This window comes from Meriones unguiculatus, chromosome 2 (assembly GCF_030254825.1).
Source record: "Meriones unguiculatus strain TT.TT164.6M chromosome 2, Bangor_MerUng_6.1, whole genome shotgun sequence".
Lineage (NCBI taxonomy): Eukaryota > Metazoa > Chordata > Mammalia > Rodentia > Muridae > Meriones > Meriones unguiculatus.
This window is the reverse complement of record NC_083350.1, coordinates 49,053,631-49,067,042: the sequence shown is the minus strand read 5'-3', so window position 1 is coordinate 49,067,042 and position 13,412 is coordinate 49,053,631. Positions and strand designations below refer to the sequence as shown.

The following is a 13,412-nucleotide window of genomic DNA, read 5'->3' as shown; positions in this document are numbered from 1 at the left end:
CACTCATAAACGCTACCATAGTCCCAATTTCTGTCCTTTTCTCCTGCCTCCTTTTCTCTTCCCTCCTCACTTCTTCTCTTCAGTCCTTTCCTCCTGAGCCTCGGGCCTTCTTAGTGCTCTCAAGAGCAATACTCAAGACAACAGAAAGGCCCTTAAGAGTTGAAAATTTTAAATGTTGCTCCAGCTTGTCACTCTGTGTTGACCTTCGTCTAGATCATCGAAAGGTCAGGACCTAGAGGAAGTACTGAGAACGTGACTTCCTACGGTACGGCTTGGCCGGGGGCTGCTGGGTGGGGAAAACAACGGGAAGGTGTTGTCTGGCTGACTCCTTCCAAGGGCTGGAAGGAAAACTCTGCTCCATGCCCCTCTCCTTCATGGCTGTGTCTCCCTCCATCCTGCTTCAGTATATGTCTCTGTGTGTAAATTTCCCTTTGCACACAGAATGGAAAGCCATTCTAACAATCTCATCTTAACTCCTATATCTCTGAAAGGACCCTATGTCTAAGAAGGATCACATTCTGGGGTTCTAGGGATTGGGGTGATTTCATCATATAAATGTAACCTATTACTCCTGCTGCTACACACCTGTTTCCTTGCCCCCTTGACTTACCCAATGCAGCTTGGGTAGAGAAGCATGGGACATGCTGCCCTCTGGAGAAATGGTGTGTGAGCCTGAGTGGGCAACACAAGGATGGGGACTAGAGAAGGACACCCACCTAAGAGTGAGAAAGCAGGGCTGAATCTGCTCTCCCCAAACAGCCTCTCAGATACACATGTGGGCTCTGCTGGTCTGCTAGCGATGAGTTCAGATCCCAGCTCCACCGCTTCCTGGGGGTAGACCTGTTTCTTGCATGAGTGATATGTGTTTAGTAATAGCATCTACCTTGTGGCATTGCTGTGAAGGACTCGTGAGAGAAGAACACCATGGGACACGGATCTTGTACACGACAGCTTTGTTATAATAGGTAGAAGGTTGGTCGGGCAAGTCAGTGTGACGGAGAGGCCAGCTGCCACTCAGGCCACACAATTCTGTGTTCCCCTTACTAATAAGAAAGAGGAAAGGCCCACGGTGGGCAGCTAGAGCCAAGCTTTTCTAATTGTGGTCTGTGGATCAAAGGTATACAAGACTACCTGGACATCACCAAGGAAATGCAGGGTCCTGGGTCCTTCATGAACCCACTGAATCACTTCTATGCATAGGATTTAGAAATCTGATTCCCCCCCACCCCCCGTTTTCTAAGGCTAAGGATTAAGCCTACAGACCTTGTGCATGCAAGATATGGGCCCTGTCAGCTATCTGCCCACTCTTCTTTCTGTTTTTCATTTTGAGATAAAGTTTCTTTAAATGTCCGGGCAGGCCTCCTGAGCAGCTGAGATTACAGGCCTGTACCGCCAAGCCCAGCAGGAATCAGATTCTTTATGGACCTTAAAGGTTTAAAACCCCTGGGTCAGGGGCAGAGCTGAGCCATGCCCATGGGTAACCCTGCACACCAGCACAGCCCCTGGCAAGGCAGGCATGCCCGCTCACACCTGTCGGCCTCACCAGCATTCCTTGAACAGGGTTAGAGGGGTGGCGTTGAGTGGCCCTGCAGACACCGTGTCTCTGCAGGTTACCTTTGGACGAACCCTTCAGGAAAGGCAGCTCTTTCCCTTCACTGTAAACTTGCCTGGTTAAGACACTTTGCTCTGGATTTTCTATTCCTCCCCGATTCCACCGGGGCCACCCAGTGTTACCCTCAGACTTAGCTCAGGTGACTCTGAACTCAGGCTCCCATCATTCAGAGGGTCCTTGTTCAGGATTCTCTTTATGCCCGAGTCTGTTCTGAGCCTCATTTTCTGTGTTCTAGAGCCCTGCTCACATACTCCCTGGCTCAGGAAAACTGGAGGCCACAGGACTGTAGCCTATCTTGTTTCTAAAGATCCTGCCCCCCAAGGTGGGTCCAGTGGTGTCCATCCTTTAAACACTGAGTCAGATACTGTCATTTACAAAGTTCACAGTCAAGATGTATTAAGTTAAAAAAAAAAAAAGAAAAGAAAAGAAAAAATCTTCAAAAAAACCGTCCTTATATGTTAAGTAAGTTTATCATTTTATGTTGGTTTGTATTCATGGTTATTCTGGAGTAGATGTGCGTGCGTGTAAGTCTTCAAGGTTGAGACCTTTGAAGGCCATCTTGAAATAGTAGTTATAAATTCTAGCCTATTTTGTAGGCTTTTCAGATGTCACCTGATGCTGGATTCCTGTCTCTTAGGACGCCTTCCCAGTGAGGAGCACCGGCCTGCTGGAGAGCCTGACATGACTCTGCCCCTTGGTAGCTGTGGCACCACAAGTAAATGGTCCCTCCCCTGAGCCTCTGTCCCCCATCTGACCAGCCCCTGTTCACCACTGCTGGCAGACTTAAAGCTGAGCCCAGTGCCTGGATACAGAAAGGACCAGAAACGCTGGTGACTAGGACAATAGCTTCTCTGTCTTCAGACCTTCAAAAATGCAAACAGAGCCCCATGACAAAGCAAAAGTGCCACAGGAGGGCTCTTGGGGCATCACAGCCTCCTCAGTGCTCAGTAGCACTCACTGAAAGCCCGGTGGTGGACCACGGCTGGGCCTCATTTCATCCCGCCCTTTAAAAGGCTGATGCTTTATCACCCCTTTTACAAGTGAGGAAACTAAGGGGCAAGGCACGGTACTAATCAGTAAGACGATCAGAATTTGGATCTCAGACTGCAGAATCTGTGTTTAGCCATCATGTCACGTTGTTTTTCGTGTGTGTGTGTGTGTGTGTGTGTGTGTGAGAGTATCCACTCATGTGTGCATATATTCACTCAGGTGGATGCAGGCGTGCACTTGCATTGGTGCGCATATAGAGGTCAGAGGACAACGTTAGGTGTTGGCCCTTGCTTCCACCTTGTTTATGGTTCCGTTGCTCCTTGGTGTGTATACAGAGTCTCTGGCCCACAAGCTTCTGGTGATTCCCCTGGTTGTGCTTCCCATCAAACACAGGAGTCCAGAGATTACAGATGTGCGCTGTCACACCTTTACAGGGGTCCTGGGAGTCCAAGCCTGGTCCCTATGTATATGTGACAATGGCTATGCTCACCGAGCCATTCCCCCATCCCTTACAATGCTCCTGTGACTTAGGAATTAAAGCAGTTGCTGTTCCCTCCTCGGCCTCTCTGCCTTCTGTCCCTGGAGCCCACTGCGCTCGAGCTGGCTCCTCTGCCTTGGGCTCCTTTGTCAACCTTTCATGCCTATATACTCAGCAGCTCCCCCCCACCCCCAACCCCCGTTCCCTGATTGGGCTGGAAGCAGTCACCTCTGATACTGGACATCTTGTTGGTAACTGGTAAAAAACGAAAACCCCAAAACAAAAACCTGCCTGCCTGTGAGCTTTCTTTCTTTCTTTCTTTCTTTCTTTCTTTCTTTCTTTCTTTCTTTCTTTCTTTTTCTGAAACAGAGGCCCAGCTGTTCTAGAGATCTGGCCTCGAAGTCACAAAGATCTGCCTGCTTCTGCCTCTCAAGTGCTGGGATTAAAATTGTGTACCACCACCACCTGGCATGCATCCTTTTATTAAGGAAAAAGATTTACCCATTTGCAGTCTGTGTCCAGTGAATAGATGTTAGCTTTACTTAATTCAGGGTATGCCCATGTCATGAATGGCTATGGACTCCTGTCCTAGCAGCTGAAATCAAGGGGTACTGTGTCAGCTAAGCAATGCCTTGGCAATGCCTGCACTCCTGGCTGCTGGCACATAGGTTAGAAGATCCTTGATTGTTAGCTTACACGGAGTGCATGTCTGCGTAAAGGCTGGTTTCAGCCTCTCTCCCTGGATTGGACATTCCTTTGACAGTATATATAGACCAGGCGTCCACCTGCCACCACCCCTGAAAACAGCATCGGCGTGATAGGTGCTGCTCACCTGTGACTCACACTACTTAACCAGGATATGTTTTCTTAAACCCCTTTAAGAACCAGGCAAGGACGTGGAAACACAAAATTGCTTTCTCACTTACCTTTCCATGTAGCACTTTTTCTTTAAATGAAGCGTTTGTTACGTTAGCAAATCCGCGTGTCCACACATTAAAAGACAGTTAAAACAAGGAGAAATTTGTCCCTGCACCCCCAGCTGGCCATCCCCAAACTGTTGGACTTGCCTTCTGAGATACAACTTTAAGAGGGGACTTTCCTGGGAAGCCCTGGGTGATCGACACAAAGGAAGCAAAGGCACAGGGAGTTGGTGGCGTGAATCAGATTCTCCACCAAGCCACAGTTATTCACACAGACAGCGGTTCTTGTGAGGGCAGCCAACTCTCTCTGGATCTCCCAAAGCAAGGCCATTTGTTCTCAGTGTGAGTGTGTGTGTGTGTGTGTGTGTGTGTGTGTGTGTGTGTGTGTACTCCCAGGTACACACATGTACACGTGCATGCAGAGGCCACAGGACTACCCTAGCTGTCACATCTCGGGAGCTGTCCACATTAGGTGTTGCTTGCATGCTGTCTGGTTCCTGTTTTTGTTCTGTTGGTGTTTTGAGCTTGGAGCTCAGAACGTGGACTAGACTGGCCGGCTGGTGGCCCTTAGGGATCTACTTGTCTCTGCCACCCTGGCAATGGGCTTTCAAGCATTCACCATCGACCCCGACTCAAAAACCAAACAGCAAACAGCAACAACAAATAGAGTGGCTCCTGGAGATGCAACTTTAAGTGTATATGGCAAGCATTTTGCCAGCTGAGCCTGTCCTTTCAAGCCATGGCAGCAGTTGGGGGAGAGTGGAATGAAGCAACCTCTCTTGGGATGCCCGTCTCTCCCCACTACAACATGGCGAGCCACCCCCTCCCCCAACCCCCATAGGTGACATCCCCAAAGAAAGGGAAAGCAAAGATACTGGCTGCCAAAGCAGACAGGAAGGCAGAGAGGGAACGGTGGATGCTAAATGGGCTAAAGAAAGCATAGAAGTTTAAATTCATCGGAGACACGGAGTGTGCTTGGGACTGAGCTGGGGGGTGAGGTTTCTGCAAAATGACCGCTGATTAAATGCCTGAAATGCCCACACCAGCACCCAGAGGTCTGAGAGTTTCAAGGCCTCCTGTCCAGGAGCCTTGCCCACTTTTGGTATGTGCCAGTCCCTAAAGGATGTATCCTGGGATGAGCCTGTGACTATGAAAGAGGATTAGAAAGTAATGAGCCACTCAGGTGACAGAGCAGGGAGCTCTGGAGTCCACCCTATGAAAACCTTCAGCTTTTCCATCAGACAGCGATAAAAACGTAAGCTTCCCACCAGTTTTTCGACGCAGCTGAGTTTCTAGGCTGTTGGGTAGAGTGAGTGTGACACAGCAAGATACTGCCAGCCAGACCCACTCTGGCCGCAGCTTTGAGCTCCCACAGAGCTCAAAGTCAATCTCCAGGGCTGCCGTCAATCAGGTGATCCCCACCCCCTCCAGTCTTCCGAGGCAGGCGCTGGTGGGATGATGATAGGGAAGCCCGGTGTAGGGTTACTTGTGCAGTCTCTAGCCTGTAAGTGCTATTTTTCCACGTCTGTGCTCTCAGCAGGCCTTTCCTCCAGGGCCGGCTGCACCTCCGTTCAAGGCAGCCTGAGGGGAGCCCACCCAATACACTGACAGGCGTGCTGGCTCCGTGCAGGTCCCTCTTTTCTTCCCTGTCTCACTAGCTTTATACAAACAGCCAAACACAGCTCTGGACGTAACCCCCTGAATTCTTACCTGAAGGGCTGGCAGGCTGGGGGCTAGCCTTCCTCCACTTGTTCTCGAGGGGGGTGGGGTCCGCTCGCTCGGTGGCCTTTGCTCCACGCTGAGGCTGCTTCTCCAGCCAGCTCTGCGAACCTCAGGATGACTGCGGCTCTGTGTGGGGAGAGGGACGGGCTGTGGCATTCACATCAGGTTGCTGGCCCGCCTCCAGACACCATGCCAGTCCCAGAGGGCTGTGTGGGAAGCAGGGAGGCGGGTGGGGGAGCGGAGGGCGCTGGCCTACCGGTCTGCCTGTGGCCCCTGTCCCTCAGCAGAGGGGACACCCTGCGCCTGCAGACCACCACACAGCCCCACCCCAGCACAGTCAATGGATACAAAGCTCCCAGTGCCCCTAGCTCTTGAAAGCCTGCAGCAGACATGGGGACTACAGAGACAGCAGACAGTGGCAGCGACTACCTTGGGTGTTATTTTAGCATGGTTTGTCTTGGGGCAGAAGCCTAAGCCCAATGGGCTACCGTCTGAACAGAATCCTGTTTATTTTGAGGCCTCTGTCACCAGGGAAACAACTGGTTGTGTTGAAAGACACTCCTAAAATCAGACTGCTGGTAAAAGGGAGCCCTTCTCTGTTCTGTCCTCCATCCCCATGCAGGGTGTAGGTGTCTGTGTGTGGCAGTGTCTGTCTACATCATTTCCAGAGCCAAGCTTTACCAAGTGCATTCTGTGAAACTAGGCAAGGTAGTGGGCACCAGGTTAGGGCTGGGGGGGGGGAGCAGCAGAGAGCGTTCCCCAGCATTCCTCACCAGAGTTTCCACTTATTCCAGCTAGGCCAGGGGAGTCCTCAGGTGAGCTTGGGACCTCTTCAGTGGACCACGGATGTCATCTTCCTACCTCAGAGAAGGATGGAAGGTTGCCATCTGTATTCTGGCTTGAAGATAGGGAATGAAGTGGACTCAGAGGATATGGATCAGAAACTATGATTAATTGTTTCCAATCGTTGGTGAAGAGAACCTCCCTTCTACCAGGCAGTTCAGCCTGGGAGGCATGACTGAGCATTCATGTGTGTGTGAGCCCCAGCCTGCCCACCTGATGGTTTAGAGAGAGAAAGGCACATGGACCTTGGGGGACTGGAAATATATCCTGAGGTCTCTTTCCTGGATCAGTTGGAGTTGCTCTGGTGCTGTGAATATAGTAAGAGCAGGATAGGGGCGGGTCTGTTTGGCTTCTAGCTTGTGGCCACGAAGTCTTTAAGAGGTGGGCCTAGTGGATGGAACATGGCCAGTAGAAGCAGGTCTTTGAGGATTGTATCTATCTGTGGCTCAGGTCTAGCTCACTCCACTTCCTGGTCCGACCACTCTGCCCTCCTGTCACCATGCCTCCCCCACCACTGATAGACTGAAATGTCTCTGAAACCCTGAGCCGCAGCGAACCTTTTCTCCCAGAAGTAACATAAAAGCAACACTGCTTTCTTACAGTAACGTAAACGTAACACTGGAGATGGGATCTGTGGCCTGAAAGAGCATCCAGGGCCATTCCTGGACCTTCAAAATGAGGAGTCCTGAAGAGCTCAGCTCCCCGAGCTGGGGCAACATGCTCAGACAGTGCATGGCTCTGACACTGGCCTCTCAGTGGAGATGGTTCTCACGTCTGAACCTAGTCTTCCCGGAGAGAACAGAGAGGACAGGCTGGCCATGTTCCTAGCTAGAAAGGACTGATGAGCTTCTGCCCTACTGTAAGCGGCACACACAGAACCCAGGACTGCAGGGGGTGGGGGGTGGGGCGTCACGCAGCGCTGCCCTCAAGCCCAGCACTGGGTGTGAGTGCATCCCTCTCAATGTCCTGCTTCAGGAGAGTGGGTTGAAATCCAGAGTTCTGGGTGTAAGAAAATACAGCCTTGAGACTCTTTCAGATGAGGGCTTGTGTTTCTTGTTGTATCTCGAGCTGAGGGAGAGGAGCTAATCCTTGAAGGAAATGACAGTGTGCTCATTTTGGAGCTGGTCGCCTTGCTTCAGCAAGCACGAGGTGTTCAAATCGGAAGGGGCTTGTGGAGATTTGAATGAGATGTGTCCTGTCCTCAGTCTCCCCACCCCCAACCCCTGGCATTTGGATACTTGGTCCCCAGTTGGTGGTACTGTTTGGGTAGGCTCAGGGGTGTGGCCTTGCTGGAGAAAGGATGCTGATGAGGGTGGGCTTTGAGGTTGCCTTGCCCTGTGTTTCCTGCTTGGGGTTTTAGATTTGAGCTCTCAGCTCGATGCCCCAGCTGCTGCCATGCTTTCCTGCCATGCTGTCGATGGGATTATCGTTCTGTGAGCCGGAAACCCTTCTTTTTATAAGTTGTTTTTGGCCACGATGCCTTATCGCAGCAATAAAAAAAGGAACGCAATGGCAGGGTGGCATCTGTGTGTCTAAGAAGGAACCGGTCGGCGCCCTGGCGTATCTGACCGGAGAACTGTCCGGCTATGGAAACGAAACCACCTGATAGAGAATCTTCGTAACATGTTAAGGATGTGCTGAAAGACCCTTTCTGAACCAAAGGCACAGACCCAGACTCCACACTCCCACCCGAAGTCGCTGTGTGACTAACCTCCCTCCCCCCCCCCCCCCCCCGCGCGCGCTTCAGCCTGATACTCATTAACCTGAGCACAGTGTGTCCTTGGCCACTGCTGGGCAACTCAGCTCTGCCATGCTCCAGATTCCTTCTTTCCCAAGGAGCGCAGTAAGATTTCCAACTTACAGCCATCTCTGGAGCTCTGTGACAGCCAAATGTATCTAAGCGCGTGCTAGCACACTGAACTCACAGGCACAAGAGTAGGCGGCTTCACTTCTTTTCTCCATTGAATCCAGTAGTGAGCACCATCACGCACCTCCACACACCCCTACCCTTTAGGTAAACACAGTCCCTGATGACCGATGTATTCTACTTTCTGTCCTATAGTAAGTGTTTTTGCGGTATTATGGGCCAAATTCTGGGCAGTGAATCCTCAGTTCTTTAAGATACGTTTATAATTAAGATAGATTTGTAATATTCTAATGTTGGCATTTAACTTTTCTTACTTCAACATTCCCTCAATTTATACATTTATTTCAGCATGTGTAAAGGGTCTATACCTATCTTTGACATAATATGGGTGGGGTTTCTAAAATCCTGAGTGCTGACAATGGGATGCCTCTTGGCCACACTATTATCTGGAGTGGAAAGAGACGGCGAGATTACGTAAGTAGGGAAGTCTGGCCCTAGAATAGACCTGAGTCTTGAAACCAGGAAATAGTCTGAGGAAAAAATAGCTGTCGAAGGCACTTATTAAGCACTCACAACACTCTAGGTATATGTGTGTATGTGTGTGACAGAAATCATATCTTCTTTGCAAGTTCTTAAGCCCCTTTTAAAAGCCTCTCCTGTCACAATAAGACCTTTTACAGAAACCGCATACCACTGGAGAGGCGTGGCCCGAGGAAGACAGAAAACAATAGATCTTTGAGAACAGACCAAGATCCTTGTGGGGTTGTCTGCAGGGATGCAGGCTTGTCTGGAGTTGTCTAAGGCTAAAGCGCTGGGGCCTTTGACAGAGGTGACACCCTCCTTCCAAATCTTAAGAGTCAGACTTGATGTCCAACAGAGAGCAGCCACAAACCTCTTAGGATAGCTTAGAAGGTCCATAAAGGTAGAGGACAGCACTGGAGGGGTGGGGGTGGGCCACGCCTTTTATCCCATCCCAGCACTCAAGGAGGCAGAGGCAGATCTCTGTGAGTTTGAGGCCAGCCTGGTCTACTGAGTGAGTTCCAGGACAGCAAAGGCTACACAGAGAAACCTTGCCTCTCAAAAAACAAAACAAACAAACAAACAAAAAAAAAAAAAAAAACAGAAAAAGGTAGAGGACAGCATTTCTGCTTGGTTTGTTTGCTTTTGTTTTTTCACTGACTTCATGGTCAGGGCCCCTGTTCAGCTGACATGGAACCCTCTCTCTTTAATTAGTCAACATGGAAGAAGCACAGATGTGAAGCAGATTGGCAAGATCCCGAAGGAAACAGGCTTTCTTCCTCTCAGGCAGAACAGCCCCCCTGGCATCTTGTCCTTGACCCTTGAGGCTGAGGTTTGATATTTTGCTTTTTGCTTCAGCCTTCCTCCCTCATTCATTTTGCTTGAATAAGAGATGCTACTCTGTGAGACTCTTCCTAATCTTATTTGACCTTTTGACCTTGTTTAGGCTCAGCAAATCTTAGTCAGCTGACAGGCAAAATTAGATGCTGAGTGCCACTCTCCAGCAGAGCATTTCCGCCTGTTTATGCCCAATCAGGCCGTTAAACAAGGGCATCCTGGCCACCTGGGGAGCCAGCTGCCAACTGGCCGGGGAAGCGCTGCAGACATCCTCAAGAAATTGCATTAGTTACCCGAGGTGACGTCAAGGCCAAATACATCAGCAAAGCTGGAGGACAGACACTGGGTACAGTGGCTCACAGGAGGGGTGCCTGGCCCTGTCACCGCATCACCCAAGAATGTTAGCCGATTGCCCAGCAACTGCAAAAAAAGGCTCCCTTCCACAAGTGGGCTGCCTCAACTCTGATATGGATCCCCCAGTTTCTCCCTCGCTCTGTCAGTCTGTCTCTCTCTCTCTCTCTCTCTGGGACAGGCTCTAGTGTATCCCAGGCTAGCCTCAAAGTCCTCAGGTTGTAAGCTAAGGATGACCTTGAACTTCTGATCTTCCTGCCTATACCTTCCAAGTTCTGGGATTACAAAAGCTCAAGCTAGAGTGTGCAGTTTCTGTGGCGCTGGGGATCCAACCTAGGGGGCCTTTAACACGTTTTGAGACAAGAGCCCACCGCTCATTTACTCATTGCCTGGGCTGGCTTTGAGCTCACCATGTAGCCCTGACACTCTCCCTGCTTCAGCCTCCCAAGTAGCCGAGATTACAGGCCTGTGCTGCCAGATCAGGCCTGAGTGATTACACTGGATGTGTAAAGTTCTTGTTTCGATAAGAACATATAGTACTTCAAAATATAAAACGACCCTGTCCCCCCTGAAGATGGCCAGGTGTGAGGAAAATCAGGCTCTCTCAGAGAGAAGATGCCTCTACTCCCATGATGTGATCACACTTACAAACAGCTTCCTTTGTGTTTGTGATGCTGTTTTGTTGTTGTTTGTTTTGCTCACTGACTGGCCTCTAGGCTGTGTGAGGTAGTACAGGCCTGTAACCTTAGCAGTCTGCAGGTAGAAGCAGAGGATAGGGTGTTCAAGGTTAGCCTGGGCTACATAATGAGATTTGGGGACGTTGGCTGGTTCATCCTAGCACCAATATTTCTTTCTGGGATTATTGATTTCAGTAATTTACTTTTAATTTGTCTTCCCGTTTCTTCCTTCAGCCCCATGGGTATTTCCAGAAGAATCTTGCTAAATGGTAAGTCAGGTTGCATCTTTCTTTGTACCCTTACTTTGCTCCAAGAGCCAAGCCAAGCTCACTGGCACCTCTGCATCTCTCAGTTCACCACATGGACATTGCTCATCACATAAGTGTCCTGACTGCCCAGATGAACCCAGCAAGTTCTTTGCAATGGTTATTCTCTTTGCAGTTGGTCTTTTCTGTATTGGACTTAAACCTTTTCAAAGTCTTTGTGTCAGAAAGAATCCAAGTTTTGTCAGCTAACATGGTTTATTGGTCCCATCCACCGGACAGCCAGGGATAAGAATGCTTCCACTTTAGGGGCCCATGGGGGAACCTGTGAGAGCCACTGCTGTTCTCAGCACACTGTCAGCCCTAAGCCTGGCCCACACCTGTCACTGGGTGTGGTTAGTATGGCTGGAACAGTCTAACTGTGCTGCTGTTTCAGATGCAGCCTTGGTGCTCAGAGCCCTGCAATCTGGCCCCGAGCAGGCTGAGAAACCGAGGCAGGCTCAAGCCCCTTGAAAATCTGACAGAATGTATGGCCCCACTCTCCAGAAAAGTATGCTCACATAAAACATTTTTTACACTTAATTTCAGAGAGCAGAAAGATCACCCAAGTCCAGTTTAGCTCCCAAGGTAGGAACTCCTGGTTTGGGAACTATCTTGCTATTTGGTAAAAGCTAGCTGGATTCCCAGTCTGCGATGCACATAAATCAGAGTCTTAAATGTAAAAACTGAGAGGCCTTAGGGGAACATTCCAGGTAATCACTACCACAAAACATTAGTGAGATAAATTGATAGACAGTAAATGTTTACAGAGGGATGATCTGAAATCCAGGTGGAGAGAAAACCATGCAAGCACCGCAGGCTTTAAAGGGAGCTGTGCAGGAGGGGGCAGGCCTTGGATCCTGTTTTTCCCCTTTATGGTCTTCCTTGTGGCCATGCTCTATAGGAGAGACACAAGCTCACCAGAGCACAGTAGACCACACTTTCAACCAATCACTGTCAAGGGTTAAGATCCTACTGGATTTTGGTGCTGGCTAGTTTTTTTTTTTTTTTTTTTTTTTTGTCAGCTTGAGACAAGCTAGAGTTCTCTGGGAAGAAAAACCTCATGTGTCCATTCAGATGGCTTGTAGGCAACTCTGTAGAGCATTTGTTTTTGTTAATGATTGATGTGGGTGGAGCTACCTCTCAGTAGGTGGGCCTGAGTTATCTTAGAAATCAGGTTAGGCAAGAGAGAAAACCAATAAGCAGCATTCCTCCTGGCTTCTGCTCCAGATCCTGACCTGATTTCTCTCAGTGATGGACTGTGAGAGAAAAAGGATAGAGGAGAAAAGGGGCAATGTTATCTTAGACTTCTTCCTGACTGCTTCCCGCTGACTAAGAGCATCAGACTCCTTGGGGCAAGTTTGATCTTCGCCATCAGTATATCTAATTTCTTCTTGTTTCTTCTTTGCACATGACTACATAACAAGTCGCAACCAACAGCAACTACAAACAACAACCCACTAACAACCCCCTACCTCTTTTCTTGGGGGCCCTAATACTTATATACCCTCTGAAAAGTCCCCAGAATCCCAAAGGTCACACAATTGAAACTATCTGCAGTTGGCAAAACCATGCCTCTGCTAGAGCATGAGGCAAATCATCATCAGCTGCTGCAAAGCAGCCCCATATCCCCATACCCGGGATTAAAATGAAAATATATTCTTATAGTATTTTATATTTATAACTCTCATGATTATTATAAAAATTCTTATAGTATTTAAAGAAAGCAAAGTTTCAAATTTCTCACTATAGGACAATGTGAAGATGAATGACAGAAGTAAAATGGTCTCTACTCCTGGGAAGGTTAAACCCACATAAAAAGGCTAGTGTGTGTCAAATAAGCAAGCTGCTTTTAGATGGAGGTTGTTGTTGGCATCCAGGTACCTGCTTCAGCCCAGAGGCCCATTGCTTGTGACCAAAGGGCTGGACAGTGTAAGGATCAGTCACCATTTAGTCAAGACATGGCTTCCCTTGAGATTAGAATCTGCTCACCTCCTGAATTCTGGAGACTATCCCCTAGAGAAAAGCCTAGCTCTTTTTTGCTTGGCCATGCTGGGAAGGGAAGGGGCAGGGTCTAGTGACCAGTGCCAAGAGGGACAAGCTTGCATTCTAAAGCCTGTCTTCCAGCTAGCTCTTGGGGTGATCGTCCTACCCCCATTCACTATAAAGCACACTCTTCTCTACAGAGCCCCAGAGTACCTCCTTCTCTGAAGTCCATGATCCCTTGACCTCTTCAGAGGGGTCTAATGGAATCAGGCCTCCTGTAAGAGGCACTGAGATGTTAGGTTGCTGGG

General features: G+C 49.3%; 1 protein-coding gene across 2 annotated transcripts in view; it reads right to left on the bottom strand.

Moving 5' to 3' along the window:
• The window catches only part of Fgf1 (fibroblast growth factor 1), a 91,695-nt gene that overhangs the window by 75,681 nt on the left and 2,602 nt on the right, over positions 1 to 13,412 (bottom strand). For both annotated transcript variants that reach the window (XM_060377353.1, XM_060377350.1), the window contains exon 2: positions 5,711 to 5,848. The gene's annotated coding sequence lies outside the window, so the exon portion shown is untranslated. The remainder of the gene's footprint in view (positions 1 to 5,710; positions 5,849 to 13,412) is intronic.